The following is a 15,459-nucleotide window of genomic DNA, read 5'->3' on the forward strand; positions in this document are numbered from 1 at the left end:
TATACTCGTTTAAGAAATCCGCAGATCGCATCAAGGTCTCTGCAGAAGAATGATCGAGTTCGCCGGATTTCCCCGTGTCGCCCTTGCAGAGACGCCCTCCTCTCATCAGCGGATAGAAAAAATACATGCGTTCTCAGCGAATGCTGCAGTTGAACAACGCACAGTCCATGCTGTTTTGGCATGCGCTTACGCGCTTTCACACTAAGCCGCCATAATAAGTTCCAATGAAAGAAATATCTTATGTAATTGCGCTGGCCACAGCGTACACGCGCTATACAAAAAATAAAATAGAATCGGGCCTAGAAAAACGTACAGAGGCGCCGATGGCTACGGTTACGACAGACATTGAAAACGAGAACGCATCGAAGAGACCGAAGGCCACCTCGACGGTTGTTGACAGTTGCGGAGGAAAAACGCCGCCTTTCCAAATATACATTCGCTGGAAACCCTTCGCAACGGGCGTATAACGATGAAGTGCGGTCGTTTTATTTTATTGAAATGGTTAAGTCGTAGCGCCCGAGTTTCGAGGCGTTCAGTCGACAAAGCCATGCTTCACGGCGAATGATCTTTCGCGCGTGACAGCATAACTCCGGCAGCCGCGCGCAGCACTTAATGAGCGCGATTGTGATGCGTATAGCATTGTTGTTCGGTGAATAGGGCTTACACGCATCGTTTCACCCGCGTTGGTCAATGCGGTTACTGTGGTTTTAATGTGTGCGCTATTTGGTAACATGAGCAGCTTATAAATGACAGCGATTGTTGGAGGTAAAGTGTTTTACTACGTGTGAGTAACTTCGTTTGTTTCGTTTGCGCTGCGTGACGTTCACGTCTGGCGATTGTATTTTGCTAACGTATACAGAGTGTGAAAGACGTGGCGAAAGCGGTCACACATATGGCAGGAACAAGCGTCAGCTCTAGTAGAACACCGACAACACCGAAATCTGAAAGAGAGAGAGAGAAAGACAGAGAGAACAGGTGAGAAAGGTAAGAAAGTCAATCAAAATAGCATCCGGTACGCTACACCATACGGGTAGCAAGGGCATAGGGAATACAGACAGCAAAACAGCGGAGACCGTGAGACACACACACAATACACAATACACACAACATAAGTGCAATCTGTCACTGAGACCTTTGTTCTTCAAAAAACTGCGGTAGTGCACGAACAGCTATCCGTTTTATTGACGAATGTGACCGAGTGCAAGAATTTTCATTCAAGAAAAATGTTCTTCTACAGTATGGTCGGCTTAGTGAACTATGCAAAGGGATGCCCTGGATGCCCTACATGGCGCAAGTGCGCAACCAGATGTTCGATGTATTCTTCAGACCTACGCCGAGAGCTGATACAGCGCACTGTACTTTCATGACCGGCCCACACAAACCGGGCAGGCAGATGGAAGGATAAACAGTACTACACTCGGCATTAATGCACCGCGCTTCTCAAAAGGGCGAAAAAAAGAAGAAAAAAACAACGACGACACACTGCAGCGGAAAAAAAAAGGGTCAAGTTGGATGCAGCGCAGTGTTGTCGACTCTTGCGTGTTTTCTGTCGCGAAGGCCGGATATTGCACCGCTTTCTGTGCGGTGTTGCTTTAGGTGAGAAATGTTGGGCGTAGCAGTCGCTAAAAAACACCGCTATAGCTTGTTTGCTTAGAGAAAGCTTATCTGGAGGCTTTACATATATTGCGTTGAGCCGACCTAAAGCTATAGACTCGTGGGAAAAAAAGCGCCCGTCTATCCCTCACTTTTTATTTAAATTCCTTTTACACACGGATGACGGTGAAGGACTCGTTCGGCTATGCACCTTCGGGATATGCGTGTTTTTTCTTGGGAGGCTCTAATGCGTCTCCCAAGGTGAGATCCATCACGCACGATTGCTCGCTTTAAGCGCCACGAAGCGTTGCCATCCAGTATATAGCGTGGGAGTCGACGCACCGCTCTCAATAGGCCACCACGCCCATACCATGCACTTCTTTTAACGATGGGGCTCCCAGTCACTCGTGTTTATTTCTTTTTTTGTTTTCCTCCTACTTTAACGACGATTATCGAGGCCTTCTTTAGGCGCTTGCCAGGTCTACACCACCCATCATTTTTCTTTTCAACGCTAGAATAAAACCTTCAGGCTCCCAATGAATGTTTTATGACGGCCACTCTGCCAAGAGTAAGAACGCGGTGGGATTCTTCACTTCTCAGAAAACGAGGTCTATAAGGAGAAAAAAAAATTGTGGCGGGCTGTTAAAGTAAAAACCTTAAAGTGCCATACAAAACAGGGATAGCAAGCCCGACGACGGCTGCTACACTTCGATACGGTGGAATAAAAATTGATAATATGATCACACAGCCATTGCACCGTCACAACAGTGCAACAACCATACAACTACATAACGAGTGCACTAAGACGGCACAACTCTATAACATGGACACGACGGCTCACATACACATCTTGTACTTCACAAATTAGTTTTTCCATACGTGACCGCGCAGGAGTTGAATCAACGGGACAAGTTGCCTACTCATAGGCTAGCTGGCCGACGTATCGATAGGGATATCTACCTTTGACCAAGATAGGTCCCCTTGTCCTATAGATTCAACCTATCCGCACATTGTGTTTCCGTCCGTCGGCTCCCACCTTGATTCGGGTTTTCTGCGGAGCAGCAACGCGAACGACACCTGGCTACAGACGCTGCGACATCGTCGTATAATATCCCTGATGGGTATAAGGACAAAAAATGTGCCCTCACTCGACGCGTGTACCGTATACCATTAGGATTAGCGGTGACTGGAACTTCTTCACGTGCACAGTACTTCATCTGGACCAACAAGAGCTCATGTTTGAACGCATAGGAAGCTTCTAGACTGCAACAGAAGGAGAGGGTTTCCTCGCGAACATTTAGGATACAGTCTTTCAGGAACGACAGCGAATAGCACGCCAAGAACTGCTTCGCACTGTTCCGTCATTTTTGCGGGAGACCGAACTGCTCGACTCACTGCGGTCTATTAGTTGAAGCGGGAAGAGTTCCTCAGCAGCAGTAATTGCTGACCACTCCTACCAGACTTAACCTGCCTGCAGTAACATCACCACTACCACCATAGCGTACGTTGCTTCACAAACAAGCAGCCGCCAGAGTAAACACAGCGACCCATGTTGCTTTCTTCGAAGATGAAGACTAGTGTCTAAGTCGACGTCAGCCGCAGGCATTAAAAAACTTTAACATTTACCTTCTTTCAACTTGCTACGCTAAATAAATAACGCGGATTTTCGTACTAAGCAAGTAACAAAGCGCTCTGTGTTGTACTCCTAAGACATGTTACGTTCGCGGGAGTGGAGAGGATGTATGCAGGGTGCAGGCTGTCCACCACTGCTTCACATTAAGTGCGCTGTATGCGCGAGTATACACGAACTTAGAAGTTGGGACAGTGCCTTCCTTTTCCCTGTAATTTTTTTTTTCGTCTGCACCGACGACTAAAAGAACTAGACGTTGAAAGAGCAACAGCGTTGACGTCTTTCTAGAAATACATCGCACATTACCAGAAAACCTAAAGTAGAAAGAGGACGAAATACGTGCGCCGAAACGTCCTATTTCTGTTCCAGCAGCCGTAACATCGCTGGCACAGTAGGGTTTCCGGTGAATTTAAACGGCAAGGAAAGACACGATCTCCCACCAGTGTTCGTAGAACGTGCTACGGAAAAAAAAAAATACCGCCAGCCGAGACCTGCACTGTTACAGCGCGATCGCGTAATGCGCGCGGCCAAGGCAGGGCGGGGTCTGCTTCTTTTCGTCCGAAATATAAAAAGAAGCAGTGCGCTCACAACCACGGCCGAAGCAGTGGATATAACGCGTTCCCAATGTATCGAGAGCAAGCGTGAGCCGATGAAGCTGGAATCGAGGTGCCTCATCTAAAGCCAGGTGGTGTGTGTGCGCCCAGCCACTTCTGCACTGCCGAACCGCCAACGAGGCGGAAGATGGGAGCTCCCTTAGCGCGAAGGATTTCTCCTGCGCGCAAGGGCAGTGTGGAGCCCATGTGGTATATCTGTCACTAATCTCGTCTCTTGTTATTGTTTTAACTTCTGACTTCTTTTTTTTTTTTCTCGCCCGGCAAGTCTTTACGCGAACCGCGGCAGGCAACCAGCGAAATAAAAGGAACTAGACGCATCCTTGGAGAGGGGTATGATAAGTTGGAAAAGAAGAATCGGAAAGAAAGGCGACGGGGTGGCAATGTTTGTGACTTCGGAGAGCGAAAAAAAAACTACATGCGACGAGGGCAGGCTGCGAAGGCCGGTTTAATCCGGTATAGCGTCGAAAACACACGCAGAGTTCTGCTCTGCGTTATCAGGAAACTGGAACAAACGGGAGCGGTGAGGACGTCGATGCTCACTGTCTTCGCTCATCACGTTCTGTGGTCTCGAGATGGGTTATTGTTCTTAGACGCTTTGTTATTAATTGGTTGCTTCAGTGACTGCATCGTGAAGACACCAATGTCTTTCATTACAGAGGCTACAGTGCCCGAATTTGATGCGATGCAGCAATTAAAACTCTGGCATTCGGACTGAGCACAGTCCGAATGCCAGTACATATGAGCGAAAAAGCGTGCGTCTAAAACCATGAGATGCGCGACAGCACTGCCATTGATGCCTGCTGAGTAAAGACAGCCCTGTAACCTTAATGTAGATGTCATTCACGCACTACAAATTTATTTGACAGTCATGCACTATTTACTTATATTAAAGCTGTGATGTCGAAGGAAGCATCGATGGACGACGCGAATTGAAGGGAATGAATCCGCGTGTGTGTTATCAGCGCAAAACTGCAATAGCACCGGAAGCAGCAGCAGCAGCAGCAGCAGCAGCAGCAGCAGCAGCAGCAGCAGCAGCAGCAGCAGCAGCAGCAGCAACAACAACAACAACAACAACAACAACAACAACAACAACAACAAAACTTGAAGGTTGCTTAAGCTTCGCATTTAAGGGAGGAACGTGATACCGTAATGGGGTCCCATTCGCATCGCCTTCTCATTAGCTTGTCATGATGATGATGAGTAAACTTTATTTTGGTCACGCTTCGCTTCTCCGTTGACTCCTAAACTCTGCCACGAGGACAGGAACATCTGTGCCCGTGGATTGGCCGTTGTAAACTCTCCCAGGGGTGCCTACTGCAAGTACAGTTGTGAAGGGCCCAGTACGCCATAATTCGTCATTTTGCGAAGCAGAGAAGCACCCACTACGCGTCCGTAAGGCTATGCGCGCACCTACGCCGCTGCACACGTTGTGGACGCGGTTGCTGCTGATGATGATTGATTAAGGCTGAGCGCTTTGTAATAGGTGGCCCCTTAAACAACAAACTCGTTGCACATTTCACATGGTGCGAGGTGCGATGCTATACGCAGTATTGTGTCTGGTAACGTGACCTTTTGCCCTACGTGACGTCTGCACAGGGTTTTTTTTTTTTTTTTCGTAGAAGTTTCAAGCACTAGCGCGGCTTTGTGGTAGAGCACCTGACTGCCACGCAGAATGCCCGGCTCGAACCCCAGCTGATTTTTATTCCTCGCTTCCATCGTGACTTTTCACCCACGGGCAACTCCACTGACGCCGACACCGGAATTCCTGCGACAGGGACTCTTTCACGCTATCGCGTTGAGAAAAAAGCGCATGCCATCAACTTAATCTCGGCAATTTGCAGGCGGTTTCCCAGGTGGACGAAAAAAATTGAGCAACAGGTCAGGAATGTATATCAAGCCTTCCGTAGGGCGCACGGAAATTCAGATTTCACCCGCATCGAGGCACCGACCGTTAGATGCTTTCAAGGATCCCGGATTCTATGTCGTCAGACAGAACCCTTTTTATTTTATTTATTGCTTTTTTTAGTTTTTCTTTCTTCTCATTCATGCTCTCCTTTCATCCTCGTTTTTCTTGTCTCGGCAGCTCATTTTCCTCGACGCTAGCTGCGACGCATCAGATCTACTGCAGACTCGCACTGCATTCACAATAGGCGCCTTGGCCCGTTTACTGAATGCGGAATGCTCCGCGAAGCAGCGCCGTTTTCGTGCCCTGGTAATGTCACACACACAAAGTAATGTGACTCTAGGTGTGTTTCTTTGCTGCAACTTTCTGGCGGTTTAAAAAGAAAATTTAGAGGAAGCTGTGTTCTTTGCTATCCGCTCTCAAGGATACCGCACGCATACATTTACTTCCGTTGTAGATATCGTATGCGTTGATGTGCGTGTTGCGTGTGTCCGAAAAAAAAATGACGCACACAGTAGGAAGTGAACGTATTCGAATGCGTACCAGAGCAATGCAACGGCACGTGCGACAGCTGTTTATACTATGGTTCCTCTCCAGTGACCATAATAGAACATTCAAATGCTGTTGAATAGGTACATTATTGCTCGTAATAGATAATTACGTAAATGTTGAAACGTTCAACTGTAACGCCATGTAACCATTTATATTTTGGGGAGGCAGGGTGCACGGGCACTCAGTTTTTCCAGAAGTACCGAATGCGAGCGGCGTTTCTTAAAATAAATAATTGACATCCACACGATTTTCTTATCAAAGTACTTAGAAAACCAATCAACGCGTGTTTCTTAGAAAGATAGCTTCGTTGTGGAAGAAAAGTTCCGGAGATCGAACCCGGAACCAACGCCTCACCATAGCGCCATCCGATTTCCGCAGAGCTGACTTGCAGTGCTAATCAGTGTTCCAGTGCTTCGATTTGATTTGTCATCACTCTTCAATTTATTAAAGCTGCATTTAATTTATTTTTTATTTATTTATCGAGCGGCGTCATTTCACCGCAATGGTAGATAAATCGCTTTTAAATCCGCAACAGCCGAGTGAATAATGTATGTATATTACAGGTCGAACGTACACACAGGGACAGTTTTTGTGGCATCATCATAAACCTGCTGAAAAACGATCGACCTATTATCGAGGAGCCGGCTTATCACGAATACACAGAAGTGACTTCACTGACCTCGACACACGCTGCGACCACCCGTGGGAAAAAAACTTAACCATCTGCATTAATGTTTGCTTTCGCGCAGGCAAACACCCAAGAGATGGTGGATAAAGATAAAACACTCAACTGTTATTATACTTTGCTATTTTCCTTTCCTGAATCAACAAAGGACAACCTTTTACCGATCTACTTCGCATTATGCAAAACGCGATCTGTCAAGCAAACTTTGCTCGTGTCATTAAGGACGCTCGCCGACTTATGAACGCCCAAGTTTTACCTCGTCACAACTAATTCTCTTCTCAACTCCGGGCGATGTTTCTATCTCTCTCTCTCTCTCTCTCTTTCTGACTGGGATGCGGGTACACGAATTCAGTTCACGAACGCAGTTCATTGTCGTCAGGGCGAAACACAAGGCGGGCGAAAAGTGAATTAAGCCTGGGCACGGAATCGCAAGCACGCTGCGTATGTGCGCAGCCTTCGGCGTGGGGCGTTTCCCGAGAGTGCCAAGCGTTACAGGTATCACTTGGAAGCGCAGTTTTTCCGAGCAAGGACATCGCAGGCACCAGCAGACTGCGACGGCACTCGTACTCATTCTGTGAGGCCACCGTCCTCCTTGCAGCATCATCATTGTGTGCACGCCCTCAACGAGGGTATCTCGAGCTTGCGCAAAACTTTGTATTTTCAGGGCAGAAACAAAAGCTGTGGTACGTACGAAGGGTGATTTTTTTAAACACTTATAGCGCACAGAAATGACAAGACACTGTGGCACAACACGTGCACAGCGCTAACTTCCAAGAAATTAATTATCTTACGAAGCAATAAAAGTAAAAGTAGCCACGCACGCAGGCTCACATGTAAGAGATTAGAAATTTTGAAACACGGGAGAGATATGAAGACGAAGATAACATCAAGATGCAGCGAAAATCCTGAAAAACCATCTTCGTCGTGTCACCCTTGGTATCATATTTAAAAAATGCACTTCTTTTTTTCACAGCTCAATTAAAGGCGCGCTAACGCACGTTTCCGCCAAGCTAGCCATCTTTGCCGCCTCGATAATCTCCCGTGTTCTCTGCACTGAGCTTCGTCCCATTAAACTGCACATAGGGACGCACCCACAGTTCCTGTAGTGAGAAGCGAGATGGCCTGTGCTTTCGGTCCGCACATCATCTGCGTGCTCACGCAGCCTGTCGTTTGCGCATCTTCCCGTTTGTCCAGTGTATTTCTTGCCACAAGACAACGGAAGCTCATATACGACTTTGTTCTCACACTGAATGAAGCTTTCTAAGTTTCTATGTGCTTTTTTTTTTTTGGCAACTGGACTTCTCGAAAACGCAGTAGCTGGCTTTGTACAGGGGTTTTGAGCGAGAGGGACCCACCGTTGGCTGTATTCAGGGGCATAACCAGATATTTCTCTCGGGGGGAGGGCGATGGACACAACCACCCTTTATGTATGTTCATGCGTGTGTTTTTATGTGTACATGTATATATACACATTCAAAATCGAAAAATTACGAAGTGTTCACCGCCGTCCCCCGGCTACGCCAATGGCAGTAATAGATGTAAGGAGTTGAAGTTATGTGGCACACGCCTACTCTGGGAAAGCTTTATTCGCCGTAACAATATATGCTACACAGAGAGGTGGTCAAGAAATAGAGGGTTTAATAATTGTTTTTAATGGGATTAAAGCGAAAACAAAACCATGAAATATTAGACAACGGCTAACACAAAAAACGTGGTAATGGAAAACAAAGGTACAATAAAATTTAGGATAAATGTTTAAGATCAAGGAGTAAAGTGGATAAAGAAATAAATCGTGTATCCTCTTAGTTATTCATTGCACAGAAAGCGTATGCAAGGCAAGAGGAAGAGAGGGGGGGGGGGGTTGAGCGCAGATATCTGTTGTCGAGCGCAGGCACAATGAAGCACACGGTGCACACCATTCGTCACTGTCGGAGTTCTGCGCTGTTCCCATCTACGCGTAGTAGGTAATTCATGCAGATTAATAAGCTAATCGTTTTCGTATTCCTACTGCAATAACGCCGTCTTTGTGTCGTCAGTTCGGCGTATACAGCGAACAATGGTACGCCCATTGTCGCTGTTCAGCGCCAGACAGCCTGCTCGGCGAGGCGGCAAACAGTGGTTCCCCCCCTTGTTCTATTTAGTCCTTGCCTTTCTTTTTCTGTTCTCTTCACAAATGAAGATAAGTGGCCCGCCGCAACGGCAGAAATCGGTTCGACATCCTTGCCAGCGGACGTGAGCCGACTGCGGCTCGCTTTCAACCTGGTAAGCGCGCTAACGGGGAGCGCCGGCCTTTTATTATACACGGCCGCGCGCCGCGCAGAGAAACCCGCAAAACGTCGTGCGCATGAGGTGCGCCGATTGCGTGACGCCAGGCCGCGTCGTCGTACGCTGTTGTCTGGCGTCACTGCGTCGAAAACGTGGGAGGCACGCATTTTAATAAAACAGGAAGCCCGCTATGTCTGCGGCGCTAGCCACGTCCGCGGTTTTGCTAGCTGTTCATATGCGAGGCGATCTCCCTTAAGCTACGCCCTCCTCCACCTCCTCCGCTTACTCTCTCAGTATATGCATTCGGACAAGGTTCGCGCCCAGTAATCGTCTCGCATTGGCCACTGCACGGTCATGGGCGCGCTTAATTGAGCGGCTGGAACCGATGGCACTTGGGAGTGTGCAGCATATGCGTGCGGTCTCGCGGGGAAGGCCGGATGTTTATACGCACGAAGAAAAAGAAAGAAGGCCTCGCGAAGTTATAATTGCGACCGCTGCGTGTCCGATGCCAGGTTATATATAATACGGGATTACATGAGCGGAAACAAGGCCGAGCGGCGGCTATAGCTGCCGGCCGTCATATTGGCACTTGTAACAGTGGAAGTGACGGGGATGGCGTGTAAGTGTTCGATTGTCCTTGTGGAAGGGTGCCGCGATACCAGCGCGAATCGTGTGGTTCCTTGTATACTGACCACCACCGTGCCAACTGTGCATGTGTTGGTTTGAATTAACGCCTTGTCCTGAATGGTAACACACAAGAATTAAAGAATTTGCCGCATTATCGAGAAAACGATCCGTGCGGATTAGCTGGTTATACTGCCGCGCCTGTTGGATTGATGGACGATTGACGCACTCGTCTAAATCGTTTCGTGGAAGATTAACTTTTGCGGCCAAATTTACGAAACCTTTCGTTCATAACTCTCTTTGCTATTGGACAGCCGGCTTCGCTAATTATATGTCCAGCAACGGGATTGGCTGAAATTTTCCCTCCCGATAAATTCTACAGCGTAACGCTTCTTTGTGAATGAGACCTGCGTTCTTTTTTGATAAAGAATGTTTTTTTTTCTATTTCTTTTGAGTCTCTACTTTTGCTTTTGTCTTGATCCGTGCAAGCTACATGCTATTCTGTTTGTGCCTCATATGCCAAGAAAAAAGCACCATGAGATAGAGAGAGAGAGAGAGAAAAGCATATGTTGATCATGGAATGCGAACCGTTTTCCGCAGGTTTTATAAGCACACTGAGTGCAGTCCACCTCGCAGAAAGGTGAAGCGATCCACGTGGGTGTTGATATTGAGAACGCTATACGCTATACGTGAATTGGTGTCAAGCACTGCTCAAGGGGTCGGTAAACGCGTGGGACCGGATGCACCCCACTGTGATGCGCGATACATACTCGTGAAGGCGCTGCTGGTATACACACGCAGCAGCGAGTCTCAGTGGGAGGGCGCGCGCCTTACAGATTAACGCGTGCGCGTTATAGGGCGTACGTCACCCCCATTTTTTGTTTTCCCAATTTCGTCTAGCGGTTTTCTGCGATGGCGAGTTCATTAATCTCTCGTGCAGAAAGTGTAGGCGTACAGATGATACGTATGCAGACGAGTGGAAGAAGGTGACGCCAGAAATCGCGGGAAGTGTCGTGAAAGAGTGCGCGCGAACGCCTTCACGAATTCGCACCTTCGTGGGCTGCGTATCGTGACGCGGAAAAAAAGAAAAGAAAGAAATGAAGAAGGAGGAGAGAGTGTGTGAAAAAATGGATAAAAGGTCATACTATAGAAAAGTCACAACACGACTTCTAGCTGGAACAAAATGTTCTATGCACTACACATTTACAGAGAGAAAAATCGCTTGGAGAAGCCTTAGGTTCTTAAATACGATTTAGTGTGCGCATTACATCCGCGGCTCATGAGCGTCTTCCTTGTGTTTCGAGTCGCCGGTTTCTTGCTTCGGCGAAATAACTGTCAGTGTGCGTTGTCGTGTTCACTCTGCACTCATAAGTTGGAACAAACTGTACATTTCATGGAAAATTTAGTGCCAGATTCTCCTTGGGGAAAGGAGCCGGTACAGCGCTGTAACAGTACTCTGTTCCAGAATATTTGAGTAATCCACGTGCCAGCTTCAGTACTATTAGAGATAGCACACTGGTTTGAACAATGGAACTACAAGTTGCTCAATATCTAAATATTTGTCGCTCTACCAGGTATACATGATAAGAGACGTACACACACTACAAAAAGATCACTAACGGTGACTCAATTCAAAAAGATAGCAAAGGTAACTATTTCTACACGTATATTTCAGCGATGGCTGTGTGCCCAGAACTTAAAAAGAGCTAGAAGCGTCGGTTGCCTCTCTATAGGCGATGCGCAAAGCGCCGACGACGCCATCTGCCGCCACGCCTCGGAAGCGCTCGCGGGGCACGGCGAGCAGCGTTCCCGCGAGCGTCTATACGCGAGTGCACGGATGGCTGTGTTTTTCATCGTGATTTAACGATTCTGGCGAGCCTCAGCGATGTCGAAAAATAACTGCTGCGTTGTCGGCTGCTCAAACACACACAAAAAATGGCCAGGAACGCACATCTACAGGTTTCCGGTGCTATTTCATGAGCGAAAGCGACGGCGGTGGTGGATTGCGGCTGTACGACGTAGAAGCTAAGCAATCGCGCTTTGTTTACGGCAGTGTTAGAACGATTACCGTGTTTTTATTTCTTCTTTTTTGTCGCTACGTTTTCAGCGAATGCTACTGCGTTTACACTTGGTCGCCTCGCCTGCATTGTAGACACTACAATTCACATGAGGTTGTTATTACTGATAAGACGCGATACCTTGGCTCTCTTGAAAAACGAATGGCGCGAAGCGCAATGCGAGAGAATGTAGGGCAGGTGACGGCTCCTTTAAAAAAGCGCCGTGGAATCACACGTGTGCTGTACGAAATCGCTTGCATTCTACCTATTGATGGCACTGGAATGCGATCATCGGTGCAGAATGTTCGCTGTGCGCTTCTGCACCGATGATGACAAGCTTATCGTTTATTTTTTCACAAGTTTATCGTGCTGGTTTCAAAGTTTTACCAACGCTGACCCTTCACGTGGCCGACCCTGTGAAATCTATACGCCGGTGCGACAGCGCTCCCTCAAAATCTACTATATCAGCACATGGCACGTAAACGAAGCTACTGTGTCGAGAAAAAATATTGGTTCACGCGTCAACGCATGCAGGCGTTAGTGATCGGGACGTTATAAAGAAAGCGGTGTACTTACGATGAGCTCCACTTCGTAGGAGAAGCTTGTTGTCGATTGTCTCTGACAAACACTTGTCGCGTATGGGGACATTGTCGTCCCACACAGCTTTGACATTGGACACATGTCCACTATTATAAAGTGCGGCTCCTTTGCGCACACTGTTGCCGCAAAAGTAATTATATGGGACGCGCACAACCGACGAATCGCACGCGCGCAAATGAGGCGTCTGCTACGCGACCCGCGAGCGGTTCCAACGGCCGCCGCTACGCGGCTTTCAGTGGCGCCCCTATAGGCGCTGCGCATCGCCACAAGCGTCGCAAGCGTGACTACATCGCCACAAGCGTGACTAGATCTTGCTTCGGTCCTTTTTCGACATTATGCATGTCGGCGGGCGTCGTGATGTCGGTGCCAAATTGTGGTATCACACGAACGAGTTCGCAGTTTTTTTACCATGCAGGGTTGACCACTTCGGCACAAGTCTCGCAACTTAACAAGCAGCAGAAGGACAGGCGGGCACTGTAACACCTCCAAGTTGGCCTTTCTTATTCAGGCGTCGAAGCGGCGTATAGCAGTCTCGGTAACGGGCTTTTATTTCTTCAAAGTAGTCGCACGCGTGTAGTGCCAACATAGTCGTTTTTGTCACTGCTGTTGCGTTAATGACCGGAGCTAGCTCCTCCTAACCATCTAAGTCCAAAGCGACGAGCACATGAAAAGCGTTTTCTGCACCTTTTCTTTGTTGTGTCACTGAATTCACTGTACTTCTCAATGAGAACACAAGACGAGGAAACAAATACCACCACGTACCGCCAGACAAGTACAATGACGACTGAAATGCATTTTGCATTGCGGTATAGTTCTGGCATATGTCGTGCACTACTGGTACTGCTATTGCTAGCAGAACAGGTAGAGTAGGTGGGGGAAGAGGGAGGAGGTGAGAGAGAGGGGCAGGTAAATGTCTGGTGACCAAACTCGCATTCCCTAATAGCGTCTGAATGCGAGCCAGTTGGTACGCATCTATAGGTAAAACGGCGCAAACTAAAATAAAACACGGACAAGTGATGACGTAGCGCTGGTCCTGTGTCTTTACGTGTCCGTGTTTTATTTTAGTTCATGCTGTTTTTAACTGTCGGCTCATATCCCTTCTTTAAAGACTTGTCCCTTCTTGACCACAAAACGTGGACTTCACTTGTAGTGAATGCAAGCGACTGTGTCTTCATTTGTAGTTAATAGAAGCCATAAAAAGAAGAAAATTGTTGTTGAATGCGACGCATAGAAGGAATATTTAAACCATCGTAAGCTATGAAAGTTCTATCTTAAATAATGAAAGGCGGACGAAGAGATAGAGAGCATCGTTCTGAGAACACCTATGCTAATTTATACATCAGCGCAATGCAGTGACACCTGAAGGTTATATTCTGCACCGTATTCTCCACCGATGGTACGATAATCGTAAATGGGCGAAGCCGAGCGACTCGTGCGAGCATACATAAACACCCCCTGCTGGGAGACCACGCGCACGCAAAGCAGGCGAACACGCTGTTAGAAAAATAAACCGGCGACAGGGCGCCGTAGATCTTGCAGCGTGCATCCGCGAGAGTGGAACGCCCTCATTTGATAATACAGCGAAGTTCGAGCGTACTGTGCCTCGATTTCACTGAGCTAATGCGAAAATTATACCGTTTCCCTTAGGTCTGCAATGAATTCTGGAAGACGATAGCGCGAGCTCTTCATATCGCATCTATTAATACATAACGGGCGTATTTCGAGCCAAAAAGCTCGCACAGAAATCCTATGTCGAGGACAAAGAGCGCGTTTGGAGCGATAATATCCAATCCCAAGACACAGTGGCCTCGAGTTTGCGGACGAGAATTGGAGCGTACGGAGCACTAGTGGATGCAACCCTGAGTGTATGGCGCATCATAATAAAACTCGCGTTAAGAGATTACGTTAGCCTACTTGGCGAGACGGCACCAGTGGCTGTTCTGCAGAGAACATTCTGACGAAGTCGTATAGTCGCATATATGGAAACGAAATGGCGCCTAAATAATAGAAGAACGCTCCAGCGTTCCGAGCATTTCTGACTACCGTTTCGTTAATAGACGCATGATAGCATCACTTGAATGAAAAAGAGTCGCTGATTTGTCCTTCACCGACGTCCGCAATCTTTTCTTCAGTCTTTGACTGAGCCAAGTAGGAGGAAAAATTTCGGGGGGGGGGGGTGCACCCCCTTGGCTACGCCCCTGACGACAAGGCATGCTTGCGCTATTGTCAGGGTTCGCGTTGGTTCTAAAGAGATTTCTCAGCGCGGCACTACAATCGGTGCGCGTAAATAACTGCAGCCTAGACTATCTTTTAAAGCGAGTTTTCCATTTACGGAGACCATTAACGAGGCGCCGCATTGTCCTGCTCCCCGCCACGACGTAAGCACCCCGTACAACGGTAACGCTTCGCAATTTATATTGCTAAATCTCACTTTTATAATGTCCAGCAAGAAAAAAAAAAGGCTGAGTACGTTGTAAATGACCTGATGTTTTGAACGTTTAAAGAAATACACAGGCAAACGTCGCTCTTCGATAGACAGAAGCGCGGTGGACGTTGTTTCCGTCCTCACTGGCAAATCCATTCCTTCTAGTTGTGCTGATCGAGCTGTCTCGTCGCCGGAATGATAAAGCATCGTAATGGCCCCGGGATATGCGGTGGCTTCTTATTACACAACCGAAAAAAATATGTTTCATTTTTCTGCTTCGTATTGTATTGTGTGAAGATTTTTCAGCTCCATTTCTATAAGTCGGTAAAACATGTATGTTCAGTATTCAGCCTGATAGTCGATGTGCATTTTTCAATGTTCGATTAGAATCAAGGTCATAATACATGAAGTTCTCACAAGAGCGTTGAAGTTATAATAATAATAATAATAATAATAATAATAATAATAATAATAATAATAATAATAATAATAATAATAATAATAATAATAA

The 15,459-nt window shown here is 47.3% G+C and overlaps 1 protein-coding gene across 1 annotated transcript in view; it reads left to right on the forward strand.

Moving 5' to 3' along the window:
* Positions 1-15,459, forward strand: part of LOC119390058 (mucin-2) — a 78,275-nt gene that overhangs the window by 43,214 nt on the left and 19,602 nt on the right. The gene's annotated exons all lie outside the window — the stretch shown is intronic.

This window comes from Rhipicephalus sanguineus, chromosome 4 (assembly GCF_013339695.2).
Source record: "Rhipicephalus sanguineus isolate Rsan-2018 chromosome 4, BIME_Rsan_1.4, whole genome shotgun sequence".
Classification (NCBI taxonomy): domain Eukaryota; kingdom Metazoa; phylum Arthropoda; class Arachnida; order Ixodida; family Ixodidae; genus Rhipicephalus; species Rhipicephalus sanguineus.